General features: G+C 46.1%; 1 protein-coding gene across 1 annotated transcript in view; it reads right to left on the reverse strand.

The window, feature by feature from the left end:
- The window catches only part of NCOR1 (nuclear receptor corepressor 1), a 187,637-nt gene extending 165,146 nt beyond the window's left edge, over nucleotides 1-22,491 (reverse strand). Inside the window, 1 exon segment of the mRNA XM_087924448.1 lies at nucleotides 22,393-22,491. The gene's annotated coding sequence lies outside the window, so the exon portion shown is untranslated.
- Between the last annotated feature and the right edge of the window lie 703 nt (nucleotides 22,492-23,194).

The following is a 23,194-nucleotide window of genomic DNA, read 5'->3' on the forward strand; positions in this document are numbered from 1 at the left end:
TTGAATTTGAACAAGGTTTCAAGTTCAAAATCCTGTTTCTCGCTTCAAAACAGCTACTCTGGATCATCCCGGAAGGGCCTCGAGTATGAAACTATCTCACTCGAAGCTCAAAATACCCGTTTCAAATTCAAGAATATTTCCTTTGTGAGTGAAACAGCCTTTAAGCAGGGGAAGAAAAAAAAAATCCCTACTTAAAATTCAAAATGTTTTGCATACTGTTATGGTTGGCCAGCCACTTGTGTTGCTAAGTCAGATTTTCCAACCTTGTTACTGAATCCTTCCCTTCTTCCTCCCTCCCTCCCTCCATCTTTCCTTCAAATTCCTTCATCTTTCCTTCTTTCCTTCAACTTCATTCCTCCCTCCCTCCCTCCCTTTTTCCTTTTTTCGTTCAACTTTTTCTCTTCCTCCCTCCTTCCATTCATCTTTCCTACAACTTCCTTTTCTTCCCCTTTCCTCCTCCCTTCTTTCCTTTCCTCTTCCCCCTCCCTTCCCCTTCCATTTTCTTTCCTTCCTTCCTTCCTTCCTCCCTCCCTCCCTCCCTCCCTCCCTGCATTCATCTTTCCTACAACTTCCTTCCATCCTTCCTCCCTCTCTTCATCTTTCCTTCTTTCCTTCAACTTCATTCCTCCCTCCTCTCTTTTTCCTTTTTGGTTCAACTTTTTCTCTTCCTCCCTCCTTCCATTCATCTTTTCTTCAACTTCCTTTTCTTCCCCTTTCCTCCTCCCTTCTTTCCTTTCCTCTTCCTCCCTCCCTTCCCCTTCCATTTTCTTTCCTTCCTTCCTTTCTTCCTCCCTCCCTCCCTCATTCATCTTTCCTACAACTTCCTTCCATCCTTCCTCCTTCCCTTCATCTTTCCTTCTTTCCTTCAACTTCATTCCTCCCTCCCTCTTTTTCCTTTTTGGTTCAACTTTTTCTCTTCCTCCCTCCTTCCATTCATCTTTTCTTCAACTTCCTTTTCTTCCCCTTTCCTCCTCCCTTCTTTCCTTTCCTCTTCCCCCTCCCTTCCCCTTCCATTTTTCTTTCCTTCCTTCCTTTCTTCCTCCCTCCCTCCCTGCATTCATCTTTCCTACAACTTCCTTCCATCCTTCCTCCCTCTCTTCATCTTTCCTTCTTTCCTTCAACTTCATTCCTCCCTCCCTCTTTTTCCTTCTTTCGTTCAACTTTTTCTCTTCCTCCTTCCTTCCATTCATCTTTCCTTCAACTTCCTTTCCTACCCCTTTCCTCCTTCCTTCTTTCCTTTCCTTTTCCCCTTCCCTCCCCTTCCATTTTTCTTTCCTTCCTTCCTTCCTTCCTTCCTTCCTTCCTTCCTTCCTTCCTTCCTCCCTCCCTCCCTCCCTGCATTCATCTTTCCTACAACTTCCTTCCATCCTTACTTCCTTCCTCCCTCCCTTCATTTTTTCCTTCAACTTCCTTCCACTCCCATCCCATCCATCCATCCATCCATCCACCCATTCAATTTTTGTAGTTGCCCAAGGGATTCTGGGCTGTTTACAAGTCTAAAATTACAAAACAGTGAAAACAATTAAAAAAAATATATCCGAAGGATGCATACAGCAGCCGAGATAGTTCAGCAACTAACATGAATGCCAAAAAAAAAAACTTGGCCCTTAAGACATTTTTAGTTCTCCACCAATTTCAGCCACTCGTTTTTAAAATGGTTAAAATTTACAACAGCCCTGGGAAGTACTCCACACACTTATAACCATCTGAGCACATGATCAAAATGTGGATACAGGCAGTCCTTGACTTACAACAGTTCATTTAGTTACCGTTTGAATTTACGGCAGTGAAAAAAGTGACTTGCGATCGTTTTTCACACTTACGACCGTTGCAGCATCTCTGTGGTCACATGGTTTTTTATTCAGATCTTTGGCAACCGACTCCTATTTACGATGGATGCCGTGCCTCGGGGTCACATGATCCCTTTTTGCGACCTTCTGGCAAGCAAAGCCAATGGGGAAGCCAGATTCACTTAACAACCAGGTTACGCAACTTAATAATTGTGCTATTACCGTATTTTCCCGCAAATAAGACCGGGTCTTATATCAATTTTTGCTCCAAAAGATACATTAGGGCTTATTTTCTGGTTAGGTCTTATTCTCAGGGAAATACAATAATTGAATAACAGTATGAATTCACTAAACCAGGGTCCGTCAACCTTTTGGACTTCAGGGACCACCAAACTCATCATTTTAAATCCCGCGGACCAGAGACCCTGGGAAAATCCCCCCAAAAGTCTGCAGGGAAATCCCTCACCCTGCTTTCCTACCGATCGATCGTTCTTTATTTGGGATCGCAGGATACCCTCTCCAGTTCCATTCTCAGGAGGAGAGAGAGAGAGAGAGAGAGAGAGAGAGAGAGAGGGGAGAGACTTTTGGCTTCATGCAAGGAAAACAGCAGAAGCCGCAGAGTCTTTCTTTCTCTCCCACAAACTCCGCCAGAAATGAATCTTTACACAGCCTCTTGGAGAAGGAGGCCTTGCAGGGTCCCCAAGACTCATTTCTGGCAGAGTTTGGGGAGAGAAAGAAAGACTTTGGCGGCTTTCCTTGCCTGCAGCCAAAAGCAGAAGAAGAAAGAAGCGGACAGAAGTAGCCCAGTGGTCAGGCCAGGCGTGTGGTGCAGTGGGGCAAGTTCCCCTCCGCCTTTCCCCCTCCCCTCACTACCTCGTGGTGTTCGCAATACAAGCGATGCAAGCCTTGGGTTCCCGCGGGCCATGTGGGCGGCACAGCTTTGTGTTCCCGCGCAGCCTGGATTAATTGCTTTGGGAGTGACATTTCTCTGCGGACCACCTGGCCCACCGTTTGGTGACCACTGCACTAAACACCGGCAGCAAGAAAGGTCACAAAAGGGAGGGGGAACTCAAGCATCTCACTTAGCAACATAAATTTTGAGCCCAATTGTGCTCGTAAGTAGAGGACAAACTGTATTTATGACAGTCGCCGTGTCCGGGGCTCATGTGATCCCCTTTGGTGACAAGCAAAGTTGACTTGACAACCGGCTGACTAACTTAACAACGGCAGCGATTCTCTGGGGCAGAATAGGTCATAAAGTGGGGGGGAAATGACTCACTTAACAATTTTGCTTGCTTAACCGTGGAAATGTTGGCTTCAACGCTGATGGTAAGTTGAGGACTCTATCTATCTATCTATCTATCTATCTATCTATCTATCTATCTATCTATCTATCTATCTCTAATCTATCTATCTATCTTCTATCTATCTATCTAATCTTATCTCTCTCTCTCTCTCTCTCTCTCTCTCTCTCTCTCTCTATCTATCTAATCCATCTATCCATCTATCCATCTATCCATCTATCTATCTGTCTGTCTGTCTGTCTATCTAATCCTATCCATCCATCCATCCATCCATCCATCCATCCATCCATCCATCCATCCATCCATCCATCTATCTATCTATCTATCTATCTATCTATCATCTTAGGCTTCCAAAAATATAAAGTCTTCCAGTGGCCCAGGCGCAGTTTGCCTTAAGCCACCCATAAAAATCCAGAAAATTCTTTTAAACCGACTTGGTCTATCTAAAATTGGAGTTTTTCTAACTCAGCTATTCCTCCTCATGTGAGCAGTTTCATCTCTCTGTGAGGTGGTTTATGACCTTGGCCTTTCCACTGCATCCCCCAGAAAGCTGTAAGATTATCTCCAGTGCCTTCTTTAAAACCAAAATGTTTGTCTTTTTGTAGACAAAATTTTTTTAAAAAAAGGGGGGGGGAACCTGTGAAAAAGTTTCCAGTAGTTTTTATGAACAGAATTAACTGAGCTGGAAGGGACCTTGGAGGTCTTCTAGTCCAACCCCCTGCTCAGGCAGGAGATCCTGGTCTAAAGCATTCCAGACTGTCTAGTATCTCCTTAAAAACCTCCAGTAGGTAGAAAGGAAGGAAGGAAGGAAGGAAGGAAGGAAGGAAGGAAGGAAGGAAGGAAGGAAGGAAGGAAGGAAGGATGGATAACTGAGTTGGAAGGGACCTTGGAGGTCTTCTAGTCCAACCCCCCTTCTCAGGCAGGAGACCCTACCCTCTTTCAGACAAATGGCTGTCCAATATCTTCTTAAAAACCCCTAGTGATGAAGCCCCCACAGCTTCTGGTGGCAAGCTGTTCCACTGGTTAACTGTCCTCACCGTCTGTAAATTCTTCCTTAATTCCTGGTTGCTTCTCTCCTTGATTAGATTCCATCTGTTGCTTCTTCTCCTGACTTCGGGTGCTTTGGAGAATAAGTTTGACCCCCTCCTCTTTGTGGCAGCCCCTCAAATCCTGGAACACTATCATGTTCTCATTAAATTAGACAAACCTCCATGTTTTAACTTCCAGTCCCCTAACCATTAATTTTTTTTCTAGGAGACTGTCTGGAGCAGCGGTCGCCAACCGGTGGTCTGCAGCCCACTGGTGGGCCGTGAGAACATTTTGGTGGGCCGCAGAGAAATCTCACCCCCAGAGCACCCCCCCCTTCAAAGCAATTAATCCAGGCTGCGCAGAAACACGGGGCCGCGCCGCCCACATGGCCCGCGGGAACCTTCCCCGCCCCACTCACTCCTTACACCTGGCAAACTTGTCTGCTAAGTTACTATTTTTCCTTTTTCCGACCATCATCTATCTGTTCTGCTGTGCTGGGTGATTTAGATTAGCTAGAAAGCAGGAAATGGTTGGATTTCTTGCTTTCTAGCTAAGCGCAGCCGAACCTCCCTTAGGACTGAAGGTTTGCTTGCAAGCAAATTCAGTGCAGACTCACGGCAAGCAAATTTGGGGGAATGGGGTAGCCGATGGCAGATAGATGGATCAGTGAATGATTCCGTGAGCAACTCAATCTGCCTGCTTGCTTTGCCTGATTTTGGATAAAAGTTGCTCTTTTTTTAAAAATAAAAAATGCAATATTTACGTGCATGGTGTGTTGCAAGTTAATTTTGTGAGTTTGCTTGCAAGCAAATTTTATGTGACAGACTCAGGTAGCCGATGACAGATAGATAGATTTCTGAATGAATCTGTGATTCTGTGAGCAACTCAATCTGCCTGCCTGCTTTGCCTGATTTTGAGTAAAAGTTGCTCTTTTTTAATAAAAAAATTCAATGTTTATATAAATATTTATATTATTTACATACAAGCCACGCCCAGCCAGTCACATGACTACTAAGCCACGCCCACAAATTAGGCCACGCCCACAGAACCAGTTAGTGCTCCCTGGTGTCTAAAATTATGAGTTTGGTGGTCCCTGAGGTCCAAAAGGTTGGCGACCCCTGGTCTAGAGCAGAGGACTCCAATCTTGGAAACTTTACGAGTTGTGGACTTCAACTCCCAGAATTCCTCAGCCAGCATGGACAGTGCACTTGGTTGTTTTCTTGCAGACATTTCATAACCAAACTAGGTAACACCATCAGTGCTTGATGGGAAGGCAGTTTGCTCTCTTGTTTATATATAAATGGCTTCCCCTTTTCAGTGTCAGCCATCAGAAGACAGATATAAATCAAATTTACACATCGTTTAAGAAACTACAATGCTAAAAAGGAAACCCAAAAGACCAAAACATGTCCTTGCTAATCATCCCAGCCAGATAAATAGCAATTACCCTCAAGATTAGCACCAGACTATCAAGCAGTAAACAAAACCTCAATCCAGGAACTACCGAGACAAAACAATTAAACGATTAACCACATCCTAATTGAGGCACTACCAAGGACACTCCCAACAACAACAACGACAGAGCAAGCCACTTGTACATGAAAAGAGAGCAAACCCCACTCCCTTCTAGCACCGATGACGTTACCTAGCCGGGTCATGAAACATCTGCAAGCAAACTACAGAGCAATAGGGATGCAATTTGACCCTGAGCAACAAATATTCTCTTCGATTGTTATCTATCTCTCTATCTATCCATCCATCTCTTTCTCTGTCTTATCATTTCTGTCTGTCTCTGTGTCTATCTACCTACGTACCTATTCTATTATCTGTCTGTCCATCGATCCATCCACCCATTATGTCTGTCTGTCTATCTATCTATATATCTATCTATATCTAATAATTATCTATTTATCTACCTAATAATTATCTATCTATCTAATTTTCTATCTATCTAATGTCTAATCATCTATCTATGATAGTCTAATTAAGGATCCACTGAGAACACAAACATCCATCACTGACAGGGCAAGCCAGCTGTATATTGTATAAACAGAGAGCAAACCCCACTCCCTTCTAACACTGATGATGTTACCTAGCTGGGTCATGAAACGTCTGCAAGCAAACTACAGAGCAATATGGATGCAATTCGACCCCGAGCAACAAATATTCTCTTCGATTGTTATCTCTCTCTCTCTATCTATCCATCCATCCATCTCTCTCTCCCTTTCTCTGTCTTATCATTTCTGTCTGTCTCTGTGTCTATCTACCTACGTACCTATTCTATTATCTGTCTGTCTGTCTGTCCATCCATCCACCCATTATGTCTGTCTGTCTATCTATCTATCTAATTAACTATCATCTATCTATCTACCTATCTACCTATCTATCTATCCATCCATCCATCCATCCATCTATCATCTATCTATCATCTATCTATCATCTGTCTACCTACCTACCTATCTATCTATCCATCCATCCATCTATCTTATATCTGTCTGTCTGTCTATCTATCTATCTATCTATCTATCTATCTATCTATCTATCTATCAATCATCTAATAATTATCTATTTATCTACCTAATAATTATCTATCTAATAATTTTCTATCTATCTAATGTCTAATCATCTATCTATGATAGTCTAATTAAGGATCCACTAAGAACACAAACATCCATCACTGACAGGGCAAGCCAGCTGTATATTGTATAAACAGAGAGCAAACCCCACTCCCTTCTAACACTGATGATGTTACCTAGCTGGGTCATGAAACGTCTGCAAGCAAACTACAGAGCAATATGGATGCAATTCGCACCCGAGCAACAAATATTCTCTTCGATTGTTATCTCTCTCTCTCTATCTATCCATCCATCCATCTCTCTCTCCCTTTCTCTGTCTTATCATTTCTGTCTGTCTCTATGTCTATCTACCTACGTATCTATTCTATTATCTGTCTGTCTGTCTGTCCATCCATCCACCCATTATGTCTGTCTGTCTGTCTGTCTGTCTATCTATCTATCATCTATCTATCTATCTATCTATTTATCTATCTATCCATCTATCATCTATGTATCATCTATCATCTGTCTACCTATCTATCATCTATCAATTTATCTATCCATCTATTTATCTATCTTATATCTATTTATCTATCTATCTATCTATCTATCTAATAATTATCTATTTATCTACCTAATAATTATCTATCTAATAATTTTCTATCTATCTAATGTCTAATCATCTATCTATGATAGTCTAATTAAGGATCCACTAAGAACACAAACATCCATCACTGACAGGACAAGCCAGCTGTATATTGTATAAACAGAGAGCAAACCCCACATCCTTCTAGCACTGGGGATGTTCCCAAGCTCCGAGAGCATCCAGGACCTCACAGTCCTCTTTCCCCATCTCCTTCCTCCACTCCTGTTTTGTTGGCTTCATATATAGGTCAATACCGACATGTCGCTTCTAATAAATCTTTGGGATTTTTTTGAAGTTTGGCTCGAGGATCATGATTTACTTAGGGCAATCGTTGGAACCCTGACAGCAGGTTTCCGCAACAGCATGAAGCCGAGTCCTCGTCCCGATAAACCCTTTTTTATTTAATTTAAAGTGAATTCCTCTCCAGCAAAGTCCCGGCCAACAATCTTTTGGGATAGTTCACAATTACAGACCTTTACCAGGCTTGAAGAGCTGACAGGCTGGTATCTTTCAGACGCCACAATACTTGGCAAAAATGCAGGAATGAACTAATTGTCTCCTGCAAAAGCCCACTCCCCTTTCGCTCCTCTTTTATTCCCTATAGGAGGGGCCATTCACCGTCTACCTGTGCCTTTACTCCCAAGTCAACCCTTGTTCCTTAGCTGTTCCCTTCTTCTGGCAGCTCTGCGGATGCGCACACTGGGAACAGGCTCCAGCTGTTCTTCTTCCCCGCTTATCTCTGACTCCGAAGGCAGCTGGGAAATGCCGGAGGGCACTGACCCCATCTCTGTCTCCGACACAGAGCCCTCGTCAGAGCCTTCCCCAGACTCCAGGACTGGCCCATGTTCCTCCCCAACTTCCTCACTGTCCGAACCTGCTGCCAGCTCTGCTGGCCGCTGATGGGCCACAACAACTCCACAAACCCCACTCCCTTCTAGCACTGATGATGTTAGCTAGCTGGGTCATGAAACATCTGCAAGAAAACAACCACGCTCAGAGAGCACCAAGGTTCTCACAGTCTCCTCCCCCCCCCCACATTCCCATCTCCTTCCTCCACTCCGCAAACCTCACTCCTTTCTAGCACTGATGATGTTACCTAGCTGGGTCATGAAACGTCTGCAAGAAAACCACCCAGCTCGGAGGGCACCCAGAACCCTGCAACAGGAGTATCGAACGTTTACCTTCAGCATAAAGGACGCTTTAAACAAGGATCCAGTGGCCTACTTATCTAAAAGCCACAAAACTTGTTGGGATTTATACCTGAATATGCAAATTAATGTCACAGCCGTGACAATTTCCTTCTGTCTTCCTGTTTTGAATTCAGCAAATGGAAATAAGGTGAGCTCGGGCCTAAGATTAGAGATGGTTCCACATGTCAGCTAGGTTTTATTCCTGGTCAGAAAGGAGGGAGCAGCCATTATTAATTGCCTTCCTTGTCCCAGCAGATGCGGGGAGGGGAGGAGTGAGGGAAATCGGTGTGTGGGTGTGTGTATGTCTGCGCGCGCAATCTGAAACTGGTCAAAGGTCTGCAGCCGAGATCTTCATTTCACGAGAACCATGACTAAAGGCAGCCTTGTGGCTTGGAATACCAGCTCCTCCCTTCTCCTGTTCCACCCCATTTTTAAAATTACTTCTTTTTTTTTTCCGCTATTACAATACAGGTAGTCCCTGACTTACAGCAGTTCATTTAGTGAACGGTTCAAAATTGGGATGGCACCAGGGTGGATTTAGAATGTGATTTAAATCACTACCGTTTCCCCCCCACCAAAAATACGACCTACCTCAAAAGTAAGTCCTAGCTTGATTTTTTACACACGTGTGCCCAATATAAGCCCTACCCCCCCAAATAAGCCCTAATTAAGATCCCTCCTACTACAGAGTGGATGGATAAAAATTAAGCTAGAGTGGGTTTTAGGGGGTGGGTGGAGCTGCCCTACTATTTACCTTTGGACAGTTGCAGCCAGGCCTCGCACACCCCAATACCTGCCTTGCAGGGCCATTTCTTCTGCCGCTGACAAGGCGGGCAGGCCTTTCCTGAAGGCTTCTGTAGCTGATTAGAAAGTTCCAGATAGATCCAGAGCTCTCTTATCAGCTTCAGAGGCCTTCAGGAAAGACTTGAGGGCCACAGGAGAAAGTTCCTGAAGGCCCCTGACAGGGAAAAGGCGGCCAGGGACAACGTGCGCTAGTGAGTTTAGTCAGTGGATGACATCCCCTGAAAATAAGACCTGGTGTCTTTTTTATTGGCTATACATACATACATACATTTACATACATACATACATACACATATATACATACATACATACATACATACATACACTCTGAGAAGCACAGAGCCAGAGACAGAAGCCTGAAGATGATGAATGAGACTTCATCGAAACGTTGCCTAGATACTTCGAATCTTGCGGGAGAAAACCTGAACAACCAAAGATCCACATACAAATACCCATGAGAACCTCAGAAAACATACATACATACATACATACATACATACATACATACATATATATAGAAGCACAGAGCCGGAGACAAAAGCCTGAAGATGATGAATGAGACTTCATCGAAACGTTGCCTCAGATACTTCAATCTTACGCGGAGAAAACCCAACAACCAAAGATCCACATATATATATATATATATATATATATATATATATATATATATATATATATGAGACAGGGTCTTATTTTTGGGGAAACACACAATAGAAAAAAGGCTTGATTTTAATCAACTCGATTTAAATCATAATTGTTAAAAGTCTGCTGTGAAATTGTGTGAATGCATCCATGCCATGCAAGTTATCTCAGCTTGCAGAGCTCGGATTCGTTGAATGAGTTTACCAAAAAAAATGTAAATATTGCAAAATATATACAGCCTCCTGTTACATAACTAAGCTGCATTTCATGCTGAATACGCTAAATTATTCATCTGCCTTAAATATAAAACTACCTTTAGATAGATTTTTATTCCAAAAGCATTTTATTCAAATAAATTTGATAAAAGTCAAACAATCCAATTTAAATTTTAAAAAATCCAATTAAGTTTTTTTAAAAAAATATATCATAGATTTTTATTCACCCTGAACGGCACTGAAAAAGCGAGTTATGACTATTTTTCACACTTATGACCATTGCAACCTCTCCACGATCCCAAGGATCAAAATCCAGGCGTTTGGGACAACTGACTTGCATTTGTGACGGTCGCAGGGTCCCGGTTTGTCACGCGATCCCCTTTTGTGACCTCCTGAGAAGCAAAGTTCAAGGGGGGAAACCAGATTCACTTAACAACCGTGTTACCAACAACTGCAATGATTCACTTAACAACGGTGGCAAGAAAGGCGGTAAAATTCACTTTAAGTGTTTCCCTTAGCAACAGAAATATTGAGTGCAATTGTGGTCATAAGCCGAGGACTGCCTGAATTTGACCCTGTCTGCCTGATGAAAGACTGGAAGAAACATGAAAGTTTGCATTCTATTTTAGGATCTCAAGTTTAGGATCTCTCCTTCAATGAGTATAAATAAATAGCCAGATTACCTTAATATCTTCAATCTACAGCAATTCATTTAGGGACCAACAGTTGCAACAGCACTGAAGAAAAATGGACTTATGACCATTCTTCACACTTACGACCATATTCCTTTATTTATTATTACATTTTTTACTGCCCCTCCCGCTATAAGGCAACCCTTCCAGCATTCCCCATGGCCAGGTCATCAAAATTCGGACACTTGGCAGTTGACTCGCATTTATGACGGTTGCAATGTCCCCGGGTCACAAGATACCCTTTCGTGATCTTCTGACAAGCAAGGTTAATGGGATAGCCACATTGTTTGAATTCAGATGCTTGACAAGTGTGAAAAATGGTCTTAACTCACTTTTTTCAGTGCTGTTATAACTTCGGTCACTAAAAGGGACTGTTGTAAATTGAGGACTACCTGTATAAAGCAATTTTTTGGAAAAAAAACAAACCAACCATGGTGCAGGATTGGACCTAGGACTTCCAGATGGTCTGGTTCAAAATTAAATCCCTTTCTCACCACCCAAGTTATATCGGCTCAGATTAATAAATTGAATCAATACGTAAATCAAACATCGTAACGGTGACGCAAAGATCAAACTCACCGCTTAAGTTCCTCTGAATTTTAAGGGGAAATAAGAGGAAAAAAATTCTGCCTCTGCCTACCAGCATCCATCGGTATTCATCTGGCTAGCGTCCTGTCAGTGTCTGAGAGAGTTGAGAGCTGTTTGAAAACTGAAAGAGTATTTGCTGTGAGCAAGAAGGGGACAGCAAGGAGCCTGGGCGTGGCTTAGCTCAACTGTTCTGTACTAAAGCTGCTTGGTGCTGTGAAACTGAAACTCCTCTCTGCTTGTGTTTTGCATTTGGAAGAGATTTTTTCTCAGGTGGGGACGAGGAATAGAACTCCTTAGCATCAGAGCGTGTTAATAATAATAATATAGGAAATACTAATAGCTCTGATGGTCTTTTCAAAAAATCCTTTCTTAGTGAGCCCCTAGAAGCCAAGAGGAACAGACGTGCCAAATTTCAAGTTTGTAGGGCTTTACAGTTCTGGAGATTTTGTGATGATGCGTGAGGGGTATTAATTCGCTTTTATAGAGATATAGATTCAGAACTGTATTCCCATTTTACTGCATTGTGAGCCGCCCAGGGTTGCTCTCGACATTGAGACAGATGGCACATAAATTTAATAAATAAAGAAATACTGGTAGTCCTTGCTTTACAATCATTCATTTAGTGACCAAAGTTACGGCAGCGCTGGGAAAAAAGTGACTTAGGACCCGTTTTTCACACGTACGACCATTGTAGCATCCCGGTGGTCACGTAATCCAAATTCAGACGCTTGGCAACAGACTCATATTTATGACGGTCACAGCGTCCCGGGGTTCACACGATCCCCTTTTGAAACCGTCCGGCGAGCAAAGCCAACGGAGAGAAAGCCAGATTCACTGAACCGTGTTCCCAACTGCAGTGATTCACTTAACGGTGGCAAAAAAAAAAAAAGGTCGTAAAATGGAACAAAACTCAGTTCAATTCAATTCAGCTCAATTCAATTCAATTAAGAATACGCCTCTCGTCTCTGCTGGCCGTTGCACCTGGCAGACACCTGACCCCTCAGGGGTGGGAATTCTTACCGGTTCAGACCGGTGCTATAGAACCGTTGTTATGATTTTGCGCAGTTCGGAGAACCGGCAAATCGTGGCCCTGCCTGGCCCGCCCCTCTCCGCCTTCCCCTCCCCGCCCAGTCAGTCCTTATCGCGCACGCGCAACATCGCTGACCGCATTCACCCTTGCCCAGTCTCTCCTTAAGGCAGTGAGGGCAAACCTTTTCGTTGTGGTGTACCGAAAGAGTGTGCCTGCCAACACCCACAATGCAATGCAGCCTGCCCCCCCCCGTGCATGCATGCACAACACCCCCGCCCCGCCCCCTTTACCTGCGCTGCACCTGTGCCCGCCTCCCGGCTGATTTTCAGACGGTTGGAGGCCTTTTTCGCCCTCCCGGAGGCTGGAGTGAAGCCTCGGGGAGCCTGAAAACGGGCCCGGTTTTTTTCGGCCTCCTGAAATTTCCCTCGAGCCTCCGGGAGGGCGAAAATGGCCTCAACCTGGCTGAAAGTCAGCTGGGAGGGTGCGCGCATGCGCAGGACAGGAAAGTTTGGCTGGGGATCGCGTGCCTGCACAAGTGACTGTGTGTGCCACCTGTGGCACACGTGCCGCAGGTTCGCCATCACGGCCCGAAGGTGTTTCTTTCCTTTTCCCCCTGATGTGCTAGGATGCCCCTCGCTGTCTTACCGCTTCGCCCAGGGGGGTACAGAGGCAAAAAAGAGGCAGGGGAGGAAGAGTGCCGCAAGCCCCCGCCCCTCGCGCTCCATTTTTTGCCTTCCTGGGCTTTGGGGAGCAAAAATGCCCCCCCCAGGTGGTTTCCATGAGGCCCAAAAGGCAAAAAAAAGGGGGGGGTGTGCTGCAAAAAAGCCACGCCCACCCAGTCGCATGGCCACGCCTACCTAGCCCCACCCACAGAGCCGGTTGTTAAAAAATTTGAATCCCACCCGTGACCTGACCTCTTTCAAAACCTCCGTATCCTTTCCTAAATTGACATCCCTTACAATTGAATCCCCAACCAGAAGGTTTTTTTTTGGATACCAGAAGGTCTCTTTTTGGATACCTTGCTCTCTTCTTGTGTGACGGATGCGTAACGCCTGAGTCAAACTTTCCCCTAGTGGTGACCCGGTGGGTGGGTGTGTGTGTGGCACAAAGGCAACACAGTCACATAAGTAAGAAAAGTCCCTTTAATGCCTCCAAACTTTGCCCCCAGTGTCCGGTTATCTTCGGCTGGAGAAAAAAATTCTCCCAAGGACAGTCTTTAAGTGGATGAAATTCAGTCCGAAAACAAAGTACATACAAACCGTAAATAAAAACCCACACAAACCACGCTGCAGCAATTAACTGGACGGGGCAGGATAAGGAATTGCAGACTTCAAAGGCCAACAAAGCACATAAGCCTCGATAAACAAAGGTAACTCATAGCTTGCTTCCAGAAATTTTGCTGCGCATAGCTTGCACTATTTTCCCAGCTGCAGCTAATGAAGGGAATCAGGGCCCTTGCCTCCCCCGTAAGCCATGGAACCCCCGTTGCTCCCTTCTCTGTTCCTTCCTGCATGCCCTAGGATGAAGAGAGGATGGGCCTGGGCCTTCCTCCAAATTCCCTCTGCCTTGCTCTACCCTCTCCCCTGCTCTGCCCAGCCGGACTGTGCCCTTCCCCAGTGTCTTCCACAGCCACCAGAGCCACACTCCCACTCCCTGTCAGCTGCTCGACCTCCGCCTCGGAATCAGATTCCAACAAGGGCAGGACACCCCTTTCCAAAGTAAATTCTTCAACTTGGACCGTGATCCCCAGCTTATTTGAGTTATCATTATCACAACTACCTTGACCTGTCCCTGTAGCGTCCCTATTGAGGTCGGCAAGGACACTGTATCTGTTATGCTGGAATACAGCAAAATCTTTTGTGTTTATAGCTCACAGCTCTTACCCTGCCAGATCCCACGGTTGTCCGTAATGCCCTTTTCCTGCGGGATCTTTGTGGTAGAGGGGGCTGGCAGCACGGCAGCTCAATAAGAGCGGAATTCAAACTTTTATTGTCGGAGTAAAACATGTGTACAATGAGATCGTCTTGAGCCTCCCTGTCTAGCGACTGCCTCTTGCTTCGCTATGGGAGTTTCAGGCTCCATTATGGTCACAAGCTGAGGAGTACCCGTAGAGCAACAACCCTCAACCTTTTGGGCATCAGGAAGTGGTTCTGTAAAGAGAGAGTGTTCCACGGACCGAGGAAGCGTTGTTTTGTGGACTGCCTCCATTCCACCAGTGGGGCTTTCACTTGTTTACACGACATGATTTCTGGCATGGCCAGGGCCCGGAGCTGGTCCACAGCCCAGGATTTGTGGCCCGGGGCTGCAGAAGAGGAAGCTTCATCCCAGCGCGGTCTGACAATCCAGCCGGTTTCACTAAAACCAGGCCTATGTAACCCTGATGTGACTTTGGAAAACGAGAAAGCGAATTCCCCTCCAGCAACACAAGGCACGCCATGTTGTGGGCAGACAGCTACACAACCACAGGGAAAGAACCCAAAGGCGCATTTATTTTCTTCGGGAGGTAACTGGACTTTCTGGGTTTTTTTTTTCTTTGAAGATGTCTTGCTTCTCGTCCGAAGAAGCTTCTTCGGCTCTGACTGGATGGTGGGGAAGGGAAAGGATTTATACTCCTTGCAGACACAGCTGGTCATTTGCATCCTTTTAGATGGTCGTTGAGGCCACTTGGAGGTTCACCTGTGTCCTTGGGGTCACCTGAGTGGTGCAAATACAGGTGTGAAGCCTTCTTGGCTGCAGGACAGAGAGCAGAAATCATCCTGCAGCCAAGAAAGCTCCCAAACCCATTTGCACCACTCAGGTAAACCCCAAGGGCACAGATAAACCTCCAAGCAGCCTCAATGGCTCTTTAAAAGGATGCAAATGACCAGCAAGGCGTATAAATCCTTCCCTTCCCCACCCTCCAGTCAGAGCTGAAGAAGCTTCTGGGATCAGAAGGGAAAGGTCTTCAAAAGAAAACAAAACAAAACAAGGAAGTCCAGTTGACTCCTGAAAAACAAAACAAAAAACCCACCTTTGGGACAACGAAGGCCTGGATGACGGAGAATCTCTACAGGCTCACGGGGAAATAAGTGTATTTACTAAGCAGCCAGTCAAGGCATCGTTTTGAGGGCACAAGGCGGAAGAGCTTGCAAGATTCAAAGAAACGAGATCGCCTCCAGACAAACCAGGAAGTAAGCCCATCCGGTTGAGGACGATGGATGATGGGGACTTCCCCTTGCCAGAATCTGCCCGTCTCACAGGCACCGTAGCCAGGTTCTGACTCTTAGTGGCAGTCCTTGACTTACGACCACAACCGGGCCTCCAATTTTTGTTGCTGAGCGAGACTTCTCAAAAAAAAACAACTGAATGGAAAACTGCTGGTGACCTTCTACCGCTACACCATGGAGTCTATCTTAACTTCCTGCACCTCTGTGTGGTTTGCCAATGGCGCAGAAGCAGATAGGACAACCCTCCAGAGGGTGAATGTCATTGTCCAGAGGATCCTGGGTTGCTCTCTCCCCTCTTTGGAAGAGTTTTATAGCTCCCACTGCCTTAAGAAAGTTCAAAACATCCTCAAAGATCCATCTCATCCTGGGCACCCCTTTTTTTGTGAACTATTACCATCTGGCAGACGGTACAGGACAATAATAAAAACAAGGACAAACAGGCTGGAAAACAGCTTCTATCCCAGGGCAGGAGCTCTTTTGAATTCTGCTGCATAGCGTAGCGTTGGTGTGGTGTCTGGGGTTTCCCGTTCAATGTGTGGAAGGCGAAGGGTGTGTGATTGTGTTTATTTTCACGGTCATGATGTGCCCTGAAGATGGGGTTTGATTTCGTTGAACAAGGTGCAATGACAATCAAGTAAATTAAACTGAGCTAGTAACCCAGTTGGTAACCCCGTTGTTAAGTGAATCTGGCTTCCCTGCTGACTTTGCTTGTCGGAAGGTCGCAAAGGGGGATCACGTGACACACACCCCCGGGCCATCATGAGTCAGTTGCCACACGTCAGAATTTGGATCACATGATCCCAGGGATGCTTGCAATGGTCGTAAGTGTGAAAAACGGTCAGGTTTTTTTTTTCCCCAGGCTGTTGTAACTTCAGTCATTAGAACCAACGGTTGTAAGTCAAGGACCATCTGTATTTATAGTGTGCAAGGACACCTCTTTTTGCGTAACCGCGCCATGTGGCTAAGACCGTTTCCTTCCACCCCACACTCGAGGGACTTCCATATGCACTGGATTACAAGGCCCATTACCCTGAGCTGATCAGGGGCTGAGTCAAGATGATCCGGGGGCTGGAGGCTCAAACATACGACAGACGGTTGCAGGAACTGGGCCTGGCTAGTCTAGGGAAGAGAAGGACCAGGGGAGACAGGAGAGCAGCCTTCCAATATTTGAGGGAGGGGCTGCCCCAGAGAGGAGGAGGAAGGGGTCAAGCTATTCTTCAAAGCACCCGAAGGCCAGACAAGGAATAATGGATGGAAACTGAACAAGGAGAAATTCAACCTGGAAATAAGGAGAAACTTTTGACAACTTCAACCAATGGAACAGAAGTTGCCTTGGGAAGTTGTGGGAGCTTCATCCCTGGAGGCTTTCAAGAAGAGACTGGGCTGCCATTGGTCAGAAATGGTGTAGGGTCTCCTGCTCGGGCGGGGGGCTGGACTAGATGACCTACAAGGTCCCTTCCAACTTTGTTAATCTGTCTGTCTGAATTACTGATACAGTCCGTCCAGTTTAGGATTTTATTTTGCATCACTTCAAACCTTCCAATTAAAATATGTAAGCTCTATCCCCACCCCCCCTACAGCCTTTATACATTATTTCTACAGAATATCTACACGCCCCTCACATCCTGGACATAAACTGTTTCAACTCCTACTCTTATAATGATGCTATACAGCACTGCACACCAGAACAGGTAGACACAAGGACAGTTTTTTCCCCGAATGCCATCACTCTGCTAAACAACTAACTCCCTCAGCACTGTCCAATTACTTAGCAAGTCTGCATTACTATTCTTCTTCTCATCCTTCCTATTACCAACCTCTTTCCACTTATGACTATAACCGTGTTGCTTGTATCTTTACAGTTTATATTGTTTTGTTTCCTAGTATGATTTGAGTGCTTATTAGTAACCTATGACTATCACTAAGTGTTGTATCTTATGATCCTTGATGAATGTATTTTATTTTTCCTTTATATACACTGAGAGCATTTGCACCAAAGACAAATGTGTGTCCAATCACACTTGGCCAATGAATAATTCTATTCTATTCTATTTATATACTGTCCATATCCCTAATAAGGTGACCCTGGAGTATAGTTAGTCCTCGACTTAACAACCCAAAGTTCTGTTGTTAAGTGAGACATTTGTTAAGTGAGTTTTGCCCCATTTTACAACCTCCCTTGCCGCAGTTGTGAAGCAAATCACTGCAGATGTTAAGCTAATCACACGGTCGTTAAATGAATCTGGCTTCCCCATGGACTTTGTTTGTCAGAAGGTCGCAAAAGGGGACCGCGTGACTGCGGGAGACACTGCGATCGTCATAAATAGGAGTCAGTTGCCAAGCCTCTGAATTTTGATCCCGTGACCCTGGGGATGGTACAATGGTCGTTAAATGTGGAAAATTATCATTATTATTATTTATTGGATTTATATCGCCTCCTATTTGCCCATGGTGACTCAAGGCGGCTTACAGAATGTACAACCATATTTAAAATAAAAATAAAAAAATAAAAAAACCAATAAAACCTAACAAAACGAATCAAATAAATTAATAAAGTACAAGAGAACAAAATCTGGAATCAATAAATCAATAAATAAATCAGTAAAGCACTCCCTAACTTCCATCCACCCTGTCCCGAGGACAGATCACATGAGCCATTTGCTCATAAAATCCCTTTTTCCAGCGCCATTGTAACTTTGAACCGTTACTTTAAACGAACTGTTGTAAGTCAGGGACTGCCTGTATTCACTTTTTTATATTTTATATTATACTGGGCTGTTTCCTAGTATGATTTGATTGGTTATTGTACCCTATGACTATTATTTACTGTTATGCCTTATGATTCTTGACAAGTGTCTCTTTTCTTTGATGTACACCGAGAGCATTTGCACCAAGACAAATTCCTTGTGTGTCCAATCCCCACTTGGCCAATAAAAAGAATTCTAATTCTAATTCCCTTTTTTCCTGTCCTTTCCAAGACATTGAAAGCAGAATAACAGAGTTGGAAGAGACCTTAGAGGTCTTTTAATCCAACCCTGTGCCCGTGATAGGAGACCCTATTCCATGTCAGACAGGTGGCTTGTCCAGTCTCTTCTTAAAAACCTCCAGTTATCACTGGAGCACCCATGATTTCTAGTGGCAGGCTGTTCCACTGGTTAACTGTCCTGGCTGTTAGGGAGTTTCTCCTTAATTCCAGCTTGCTTCTCTCCTTGATGAGTTCCCCATCCATTGTTTCTTGTCCTACTTTCAGATGCTTTGGAAAATTAGGTTGACACACACACACACAATTCTTCTTTGGGGCAGCCCCTCCGATACTGGAAGACTGCTCTTATCTCTACCCCGCTAGTCCTTCTTTGCATTAAACTAGAGAAACCCAAGGCAGGCTGCCTACGCTCCCTTGTCCCGTTCTTTGCCTGTGCAACTTACAAGAATTGGGAAAGTGCAGCTGGAGCAGTCAGGAAAATGCTGGAGGTGGGATAGTTGATGTGAAGACAGGTTGGGAATGGCTGACCAAGGGCGTGCATGAAGAAGGGGGGGGGGGGGAGAAGCAGCCATAGGGGAGGAGTGGGAGGTCAGCAGTGAGTAGCTTTGCTAGAGTTTGTGTAACTACAGGTAGTCTCTGAAAACAGTGACTTGGGAGTGTTTTTCACACTTACGACTATTATAGCATCCCCACAGTCACCTGATTCAGATTCAGAATTCAGACACTTGGCAACTGGTTCATATTTATGACGGTTGCAGGGCCCTGGGGTCATGGGATCCCCTTTTGTGACTTTTCTGATAAGCGAAGTCAAAGGGGAAGGCAGATCCCCTTAACCGCCCTGTTCCTAACTGAAACGATTGCAAGGATTCCCTGAACAACTCCTGCCAGGCAGGTCATAAAATGAGGCAAAACTTAACTAACAAGCTGTCTTGCTTAACAATAAAAGCCTTGGGCTCAATTCTGGTTGTATGTCGAGGATGGCCTGTAAATGCAGCTTAAAAAAACACCCCCAAGACTACGGCATAATTTTTTTTTTTTAATTTCTCTGAGCTGAACTAGTTCAAGTTCTCTCTGTTCATTTAGCAACCATTTTAAGTTACCACAACACTGGAGAGAGAGAAAAAAAAGACTTGTAACCACTACTCGCACTTACAACGATCACAGCACGCCCAAGGTCACCTGAACAAAATTTGGGCACAAATACACAACCAGTGAGTATTTACAACGGTTCTGCAGCCTCCCTGGGCCACATGATTGTTACTTGTGATCTTGCCAGCTGGCAACCAACAAGCAATTGGGGAGGGTTGGATTCAATTTAACAGCCATGTGATTCATTTAAAAACTTCAGGGATTCCCTTAACCACCAGGACAAAAAGGTGGTAAAATATAACTCATTTAATGCCCAACTCGCTCAGCAATGGAAATTCTAGTTGTTCAAGTCGAGGATTTGTGGCTTTTTTAAAATTCAAAATATTATATAGCACAGACACCCCGTCTAGTATTCCTCCCCGTGAACCTTGTGGAGAGGGTCCTAGCCCCCTTTGTATTTGAGAGAAAGGTGAACTAAGGTTTCCACCACCTAGTAAAGCACCTTCCTCCTGGACCTTTATGCTGAAAGGGAGGGCGGAGGCCTAAGGTTTGGTCTAGTGGTTAAGACACCGGGCTAGAAAACAGGAGACTGGGAGTTCTAGTCCCGGCTTAGGCACAAAAGCTGGCTGGGTGACTTTTGGGTCAATCACCTGGAGACAATGAGTTCTAGTCCTGCTTCAGGCATGAAACCAAGCTGGGTGACTCTGGGTCAAGTACCAGGAGATGGTGAATTCTAGTCCTGCCTTAGCCATGAAAGTTGGCTAGGTGACTTTGGAGTTTGGATCAATCACCAGGAGAAAGAGAGTTCTAGTCCCGCCTTAGGCATGAAAGCAGGCTGGGTGACTCTGGGCCAATCACCAGGAGACGGTGAGTTCTAGTCCCGCCTTAGGCATGAAAGCAGGCTGGGTGACTCTGGGCCAATCACCAGGAGACGGTGAGTTCTAGTCCCGCCTTAGGCATGAAAGCAGGCCGGGTGACTCTGGGCCAATCACCAGGAGACGGTGAGTTCTAGTCCCGCCTTAGGCATGAAAGCAGGCCGGGTGACTCTGGGCCAATCACCAGGAGACGGTGAGTTCTAGTCCCGCCTTCGGCATGAAAGCAGGCCGGGTGACTCTGGGCCAATCACCAGGAGATGGTGAGTTCTAGTCCCGCCTTCGGCATGAAAGCAGGCCGGGTGACTCTGGGCCAATCACCAGGAGACGGTGAGTTCTAGTCCCGCCTTCGGCATGAAAGCAGGCTGGGTGACTCTGGGTCAATCATCAGGAGACGGTGAATTCTAGTTCTGCTCTAGCCATGAAAGCCAACTTGAGTGACTCTGGGCCAATCACCGGGAGACGGTGAGTTCTAGTCCCGCCTTAGGCCTGAAAGCAGGCTGGGTGACTTTGGCCCAGTCCCTCTCTCTCTCTCTCAGACCAACCCACCTCACAGGGTTGGTGTTGTTGTGGAGAAAATAAGTAGGAGGGTGTGTGTATGTGTGTGTGTTGGGTATCACCTCTGCCTTGAGTTATTTGTAAAAATAATAAAGTCGGGATGCCAATAAACAAAGGTAAATAGAGCCAAGCCTCTCTGCTCCTACATCAGACATTTATTCTCTCTTCCAAGCAGCCCCATCCAGCCTTTCACAAACGCTTGTCGGTTCCATAAAGACTCTAAGTTCCATCATTCCCAACAACCAAAGCCTGCACGGTAGGCAGGCTGAAGCTTTCCAATTACCATCACTACAAGAAAGGAAATGCCAAGAGCAAATTCTAAGGTTACCATCTGACACCAAAAGCTGGGGAAACGTAGGCTGGCCGGGGATGATGGGAGCTGCTGCAGATTAAAACATTCAGGGCTGCGGACGATGATATAGTGGCGTCCTATCCATGGAAGAGCAGCCAAGGGTTGAAAGGGCAGCCGGGGGATAATGGGAACTGTCTCAAACCTCTTGAAGGGAGAAAAAAATAGGGATAGGAGCTGGGGATGATGGGATCTGGCACCCAGATGAATAGGGAGCCAGAATGGAAATTGCCAAGCGAAGCAGCAAAAAAATATGGGCAGATCCAGGTGTGGGTGTGAGGTTGGGGGACGATGGGATCCTATCAGCCCCAAACTCTAGATCGGTGGAGAGTCTGGAGGAAGGTGAAGTTGGGGAGTATGGGAGTTGTAATGGGATCCCATCATCCCCAACCTCTAGATCTACGGAGATTCTGGGGGCGTGTGAGGCTAGGGACGATGGGAATTGTAATCCAAGGCACCAAACACAGGGCTGGGGAAAGGAATACAAAGTAAATAAATAGGGCTGCCGTCCTGGGGCCGGTGGGAGTCATATGGGGAATACGAATTCAAGTTGGGAGGTGTTGCTGCTGCTGCGAACGATGGGAGGTGTAGTCCCGGCGCACGTGCACAGAACCGCGCAGGCGGGGAGCGATGGGAGGTGTAGTCCGGCGCCTCGGCATACCTCGAGTGGAGGGGTCCGTTCGCTTCCCCCCTTCGACCTGTCAGATTGCCGCTCGCCCCCCCACCCCCACCGGCCTCGCCCCCCCCGCCTCTTCCGCCCTCCTTTTCCTTCTCGTCCCCCCCACCACCACCAGAAAGCCGGAAGTGCCCCTCCCGGGAAGAAGCCGCGCTGGACCCGGCCTGGCCTCACCTCATCCTGCAATTCCTCGGCGGCGTCGGTGGCACCAGCGGCGGCGGCGGCGGCAGCGAGACCTCCTCCTCCTCAGCCGCCGCCATCTTGACTCTCTCCCCCTCCCTCCGAGCCCCCTCCCTCCGGCTTCTCCGAGGCTCCGCCCTCCTCGCCCTCGCGAGGCGGGGTCCTGGCAGCACCCCGCCGACGCCCTTTCGCCCACTTAAAAAAAAAACTCACCGGGGCAGCGCTTTAGAAATTCTCCCGTCCGCTCATCCGACAGGCTCCTGGCTAGCTGTTAACTCTTCGAAGGGGAAAGAGACAGAGTGAATTCCATAGGAAGCGCGCCAGCCGATTCGAGGTAGGAAAAAATCAACTACACCCCTTCCAGGACCGTGCGGCACCAATTAAAGCGAACTCTACGGTGGGGACGCTTCGGGCGGCGAGGCGGGGGGGGGCGGGGGGCGGGAGAAGAGTCGGAGAGGCGCGCTGGCCAATAGGGATGCCAAGGTGGAGGGGCGTGGCCCCGAGCAGCCAGCCAATGGGAAGGAGCAACTCAGGCGGCCTCTGAGGTGAAGGCGATAAGGGGGGGGGCTTTGTAGGGACCTGGTGGACTATAGACATAAAAAAAAGTATAGAGAGACACGTGCGAAAGATATTGCGACATGATCCTTTAGAAACTTGTTTTGGCAAAATATACTATATTTTCCAGCGCTTCCAGCTCTAAATTGAAGAATTTTATTGGCTTTTGATGATTATTATTTTTAAACGGCGCCATATATTAATATTCAAGTAGATCTGCAATCAAAACATAGACTTTTAA

The sequence above is a fragment of the Pseudonaja textilis genome, chromosome 1 (genome assembly GCF_049901715.1).
Source record: "Pseudonaja textilis isolate UNSWEBS1 chromosome 1, rPseTex1.2, whole genome shotgun sequence".
Classification (NCBI taxonomy): domain Eukaryota; kingdom Metazoa; phylum Chordata; class Lepidosauria; order Squamata; family Elapidae; genus Pseudonaja; species Pseudonaja textilis.